The sequence below is a fragment of the Oryctolagus cuniculus genome, chromosome 6, assembly GCF_051225735.1.
Source record: "Oryctolagus cuniculus isolate XC-2025 breed Fujian yellow rabbit chromosome 6, ASM5122573v1, whole genome shotgun sequence".
Classification (NCBI taxonomy): Eukaryota; Metazoa; Chordata; class Mammalia; order Lagomorpha; family Leporidae; genus Oryctolagus; species Oryctolagus cuniculus.
Window position 1 is genome coordinate 159,342,268 of NC_142872.1, and position 6,143 is coordinate 159,348,410.

A 6,143-nucleotide genomic window follows, 5' to 3' on the forward strand; every position below is an offset into this window, starting at 1 on the left:
GGAAGGGGCCCGGGGGTGTTGGGACCTGGGGTAAGCTCTACCTCAATCTTGCCAATGGCTTCCTGATGCACACACATGTCACAAGTCACTACACCCTCATCTGCCTCGTCGTCCCTCAGCTAAACAGAAATGCATGCAGCCACAGTGACCTGTGGCCCCCGAGACATCCCTCTGGGTGACCACACTCTCCGTCACCTTGCTGCTGCCTCGGCTCCAGCCACCCATTGTAGAGACGAGAGAACTGAGGCGCACGTGGTTAGGTGCGGGGCTTGGTGTGTGAGCAGTTTAGCCAGACCCAAGCCCACCTCTGGGCCCTCCAGGGTATCTGCCTTGACCCCCTTTGAGCCGCTCAGCGCCCTGCTCCCCTCCCCTGCAGTGTCCCTCCCAGAGTCACCTTTACCCCTGTGGCTTCCCGGTTGGGGGTGTGGTGCGGAAATGGGGGTTGTGTCTCCTCTCTGTGTCCACATGGTTTTTGGCTTCCAAAAGCTGCTGTCTCAGCAGCAATCACTGGTCCCCGGTCCCCACTGTCCCCTGAGCCCACCTGGGGCAGCTGGAGGGGCTGTGCACCTGCTTCCAGCACACCCCTGCCAATCTCCCTTTCCACTGGTTCAGCCAGCTGGACCCAGGAACGGGGTGCAGCTGAGTGTCCAGAGCATGAGAAAGCAGGCAACAGATGAGACGGTGGACCCCCGAGCGGCCAGGGAGCGCCCGCCTGCTCAGCATCCTTCGCCTCATTTCACCCTCAGTGCGCATTTTGCCCTGGGACAAAGCGGGAATCTGCCCATTAGCCAGAAAAACAAACTGAGGCCCCCAAGTGCCCCGTTCCCCACATCCTCTGAGTGGCAAAGCCCAGCTTTGGCCCAGTGTCCTTCCTCCAGGCTGGCCTCCCACAGTCAGCCTCCTCAGACCTCCGCTCCTGACTCCAGGGGCACGGGGCTTTCCCCTCTGCACAGCGCCTGGCCCTCCCAGGGGTGGAGGTGGGGGAAGCAGGAGGGATGAGGCCCCCCCACCCCTGGTGCCGTTCATGCCCATTTTGTGGACCTGTAGCTCAGAGAGCAAAGAGCCTGCTGGGGTCACTGCTTCTGGGGACAGAGCCTGGCACCCACTGACACGACTCTAGGAGGACTGGGTCAGGGTCTGAGTTCAACTCCTGAACCCCCAGGGGGCCCTTAGCTGCCTCCTGCCCCCCAGCACGACTCCAAGTTCACTGTCCCAGGCTGGGGAGGGGGTGGCAGACACACTGGGAAGGCTGAGCTGGCAGGCAGGCAGGGCGTGTGTGGCTGCAAGTCACGCCCCTCTCCACCCAATCAGGACGTGCAGTGTCTCACACCCCTCCCAGGAATTCCTCAAGGCTGGGAGGTGACTCAGCACCGCGTGAGCCTCCCTCCTGCCAGATTCAGGGCCAGGCCACCCCTCCCAGGGGCTGGGCTGTGTGTGGTCACCTGCACCTGTGCAGCCACCTGGACTTTGTCCCCTTGGCTGCCCCAGCCTCTCCTGCCTGTGCCCTCCTGTTTTTGCAGGGACCCCACATCCCTGCTCTGCCTCCGTTCAACCCTGTCCTTGCTCCACGGCCATGAGAGGCAGGACCACTCTCTATCCACACTACCCCTGCTGCGATCCTCTTACAATCTGGCCCATTGCGGGGAAACGGAGGCTCAGCAGAGGGCTGCGACTTGTCCAAGGAGTTGAGATTCAAACCCTGCTCAGCCTGACTCCCCAGGAGATGCTGAGTGGAGCAGGTGGACTCGGGGACTCTGGGAAGGGAGGGAGGAGGGGAGGGAGGGAGGGAGGAGGGGAGGGAGGGAGGGAGGGAGGGAGGAGGGAAGGGGGGAGGGAGGGAGAAGGGAAGGGGGAGGAAGGGAGGGGGAGAGGAGGGGGGAGGGCAGGGGGGAAGGAGGAAGGAAGATGCTAGAACTGCGTTGTCAATCTGTAGCCCTGGAGCACTCGACCTGTGATGAAGGAACTGCTTTTTAAATTTGATTTCATTTAAGACACTTTATTTCTTTGAAAATACTCTCTGTCTTTCTTTTGAGAGACAGAGAGTATTTCCACCCACTGGTTCCCTCCCCATCTGCCTGCAACACCCAGGGCCAGCCCAGGGCAGAAGCTGGGAGCCAGGTCTCACACATGGGTGGCCGGAACCCGGTGCCTGGAGCCATCTCCGCTGACTCCCAAGGCGAGCATGAGTGAAATAAGCATCCGTGATTTCATTTGAATTAACCTAAATTTAAATTTAGGGACGCGGATTGGCCTGGTGGTTAAGCCACGGCTCAGGGCACCCACACCCACATCAGAATGCCTTGGTTCCAGTCCCGACTGACCGGAGCCCCTGAATCCAGCTTCCTGCTAACGAGCAGCCTGGGAGGCAGCAGCTAAAAGCTCAAGTAATTGGATCCCTGCTGCCCACGAGGGAGACCATGACTGCGTTCCCAGTTCCTGGCTGAGGTGGGAGCCAATGGATGAGCTTTTAATTATTTTTCCCCAACTCTCTGTCTCTTCAATAAACAGCATAAATAAATTTAAACTTAAGAATCTGAAGTCCAGAGAGGCCACGAGACTTGCTCAAGCTCACACAGCCAGGAAGTGGCCGAGCCGGACCACCTGGATATCCAGATGGTCTCTCACTTCCTCCTCACCCCGGCAAATGCTCCTGTGTTGGGGCACCTGTGAGCGCTCCACCTGCTTAGCCATTTACTCTCCCCACCTCCCTGTGAGAGAAGCCTTTCTCCTCCAGTTCTGAGACAAGGAGACAGAGTGATTCCACTTCCTGCCTGATGCCGTCCAATCCGACGCCAGCAGAGCAGGGGTTTGGACCCAGATGCTGGTTCGAGCCCTGCTGCAGAGTGGACAGCCTTCCATGGATGCAGTGTGGGGCGTGTGGGGTGGGCAGTGCTCCTGTCACTGAAGGCCATGGAGGATGGCTGGGCCCCGGGGGCTGCTGGGAGCTGCTCAGGCTGGGATGGTGTCTGTCTAGGAGATGGTAGTTCAGTGTTAAAGAGCCAGGTCAGAGAGGCCCAGTGTGCCCAGCTGGCACAGGGAGGAAAGCCAGGTGGTCCAAAGGGGCCTGGGAAAAGGCAGTGGAGAGGACAAAGCCAAGAGTCTGGGCTCCCCCCACCCCACCTCTCTGTAACTCTGACTTTCATTTAGATAAATAAAATCTTAAAAGGATGGTGCAGCTGGTTAAAGCCCTGGCTTGCAGCACCTGCATCCCATATGGGCGCCAGTTCAAGTCCTGGCTGCTCCACTTCTGAGCCAGCTCTCTGCTATGGGCTGGGAAAGCAGTAGAAGATGGCCCAAGTCCTTGGGCCCCTGCACTGGCTCCTGGCTTCAGAACAGCTCAACTCCGGCTGTTGTGGCCAATTGGGGAGTGAACCAGCAGATGGAAGACCTCTCTCTCTGTCTCTACCTCTCTCTGTAACTCTGTCTTCCAGAATAAAATAAAAATAAATATATATATATATTTAAAAAGCCAAGAGTCTGAGGTGGCAACCATGCCAACCTATGTGGGTACAAGAAGGCCGATGCAGACAAAGGCCCACTGGTGAGGAGCTGAAGAGGGTGTGGGAGAAGAGCCCACCCATTGTTTAGGGAGCTGCTGTAGGGCCTGGGGCCTGGCAGGGACCAGCACAGAAAGATGGCTGCAGAGAGGGCTCCACGGTGTGACGTTCATGGTCAGTCAACTCAGGGTTTCAACCTGGCCTTGCTCTTGGGGCCTGAGGACCCGGGGCCCCTTGGCTAACTTGTCTAAGCTGCAGCTGTGGCCTCTCAAGCAGCAGGCGGGACTCCAGCCAGATGCAGGGCCAGCCAGTGCGGGGAGGATGCCTGGGCCAGCTTCCTCCACCTGCTTGTGGTTCCATAAACACCAGCTTTAGCAGCGAGACAAAACAAATAGCAAATGCAAGGTGAATCTGTTTGTAGAAGACTGACATGTGATTGACCTTGAAGAAGGTTTATGATAGCTGTATTTGGTAGCATTCCAAAAATGACTTATTTGCAGGAAGATCTTGTTTAAAATTGCAAACCAGCCACTCTTCTCATGCCGGGTTCTTTGTTCCTAGTTTAGTTTTCTCTGCAGCACTGATCCCTACTTCATGTTCAGCTCTGTCCAATGCAGATTTACTTTGCTAGAAAGTAACTTTCGGGGGAGTAGCAATGCTTTGGATTCTCTAGTTCACCATCCAACCCCCAGGGCCTCCAACTGCACCTGGGACACAGTAGCCGCTCCTCAAGTTTCTGCGCAATGAATGAGTGAAAGAGTAGCAACAATCGACAGTGACATGATAAGCTAGTGGGCTGCCTGTAGAGGGAGCTATCCAGTGGTTGCCACGGACCAGGTCCTGGGTTAGGGGATTTCCAGTAGGAGACCCAGTGAGCAGAGGTAAGGACAGGGTCCCTAGGAAGTCATTGTCTCTGCCTAATGCCACCCAGGCCCCAGGTGAGGCAAGGTAAGCCAGCTCAAGGCCATGAATGAGCAATAAGTGTCAGCCCCATGGCTAAGGGTGTGAGGAATTAGAAGGGTTAGTAGGCAGTTAGGAAAGGTGCCTATGGGAATAAGGTTTGTCTGAAACCTGATGTCAGCTGATTAGACCCAAAATAAGGCCCCAAGAAAATGAAAAGGCTGATAGGGAACACAATGGATCCCCTACCCAGAGGCAACCCTGTGAGAAACCAGGCTCTGGCATCAGACTAGAGCACTCCACAAAACAACATGACTTAAGTGTTTAGCAACTGATCAGGTAGGCACAACCTACCTTCATTGGCCAGGTCAACTGTGTTTCTCAACCGTCACATCTCCCACGTAGTCAGCATGGAAACATTTGGTGACTGATCAGGACCCATAACTGCTACGCAAGAGACACAGATAAAAAAAATAAAGCAGATCCCTGACATATAGAAATTATGTAGAAGAATGGACCAATTGATTCACACGCCCTGTATGAGCTCCCAGCACCCAGAGGCAGATGGCCCCCTGCCTTGGGAGCCCCTCTCGGCAAGCAGGAGTCTCTGTTTCTCAGTAGCATCAGCCCTCGCTTGCTTGGCTCACCACGCTTTATCGTTGGTGTCATAATTCTTCATTGCTGTGAGATAAAGAACCGACTCTGCTCTCCGACAACGGGGTGGGGGTGGGTGGGGGGCAGTACTGCCGAGGCTGGCAGACAGCCTGACACGAAAGAACAGGGCCCCGGGGCCCAGAGACAGAGGGCAGTCTGGCTGTGTTAGCTGTGACCCGTCAAACTCAAAGCAGCTGGGCCTGGACGGGAGGCCTGGGGCTGCCACTTGGTAGCCGTGTGTCTTTGGCAAAGAGCCTCAGGCTCCTCATGGGAGCACAGCACAGCTCCCAGGGTTGTCATGGGGACCCACAGTGAACACGCAGGAGTGCCCGTGCTGCCGGCCGCGTCGCCACCCTGCTCAGCAGTCTGTCTGCTCTTAGAAAGCAGCCTTGGTTCCTGAGTTTACTTTAGAAAGAGCAGCCTCACGCCCCTGTGGGGCCCGAGCCCTTGGAGGCGGAGGAGCGGCTGGGGCCGCCACAGTGGAGACGGAGCCACAGCCCCGGGAAGTCCTGATGGCACTGAGGCTCCGAGCCCCGGTTCCGCCTGTGGAAGCCAGGCTAGGACAGGCTGAGTCTCACCTCTGACACCATCTAAGATCACTTCCCAGAAATGCTAGCTACAATGATCCAGACCAACCCAAATCTGGCCCAAAGCCTGTTTTTATAGGGACAGCACATTGAGCCTGACTGTTATATTTTTAAATGGCTGAAAAAAAAAATCAGAAGGTTGGTATTTGGTGACATGTTAAAAGGATGCAAAATTCAAACGCTGATGGCTACAAAGAAAGTGTCATTGGCACTCAGCCTGCTGGGCCGCTCACCTGTCGCCCATGGGGGCTGAGTTGGGAAGCGGCTGCAGGGGCCGGCTGGCTGGCGAGACCAGGGAGTCCCTCTCTGGCCCTTAGTGAGAAAGCCCTGCCCCAGCTGCAGAGCTGCTCCGGCAGATTGCTCACTGTTTGGGAATAGTTTACATTTTTCCCTTTCTCCAAAGGTCACTGCTTGCAAAGACCAACACTGATTACAGAACAGGACAGAAAGCACGGGTGATGGAACCCTTGAGCGGATCCTAGAGGTGCGGCTGGGGTCTGCTGTC

The 6,143-nt window shown here is 56.3% G+C and overlaps 1 long non-coding RNA gene across 1 annotated transcript; it reads left to right on the plus strand.

The window, feature by feature from the left end:
- The first annotated feature begins 1,298 nt into the window (after window positions 1–1,298).
- Window positions 1,299–2,524, plus strand: LOC149126347 (uncharacterized). Its single transcript, XR_016234958.1, has 2 exons — window positions 1,299–1,739; window positions 2,238–2,524. It is a non-coding gene; the product is annotated as an uncharacterized LOC149126347 (long non-coding RNA).
- The last annotated feature ends 3,619 nt before the right edge of the window (window positions 2,525–6,143 follow it).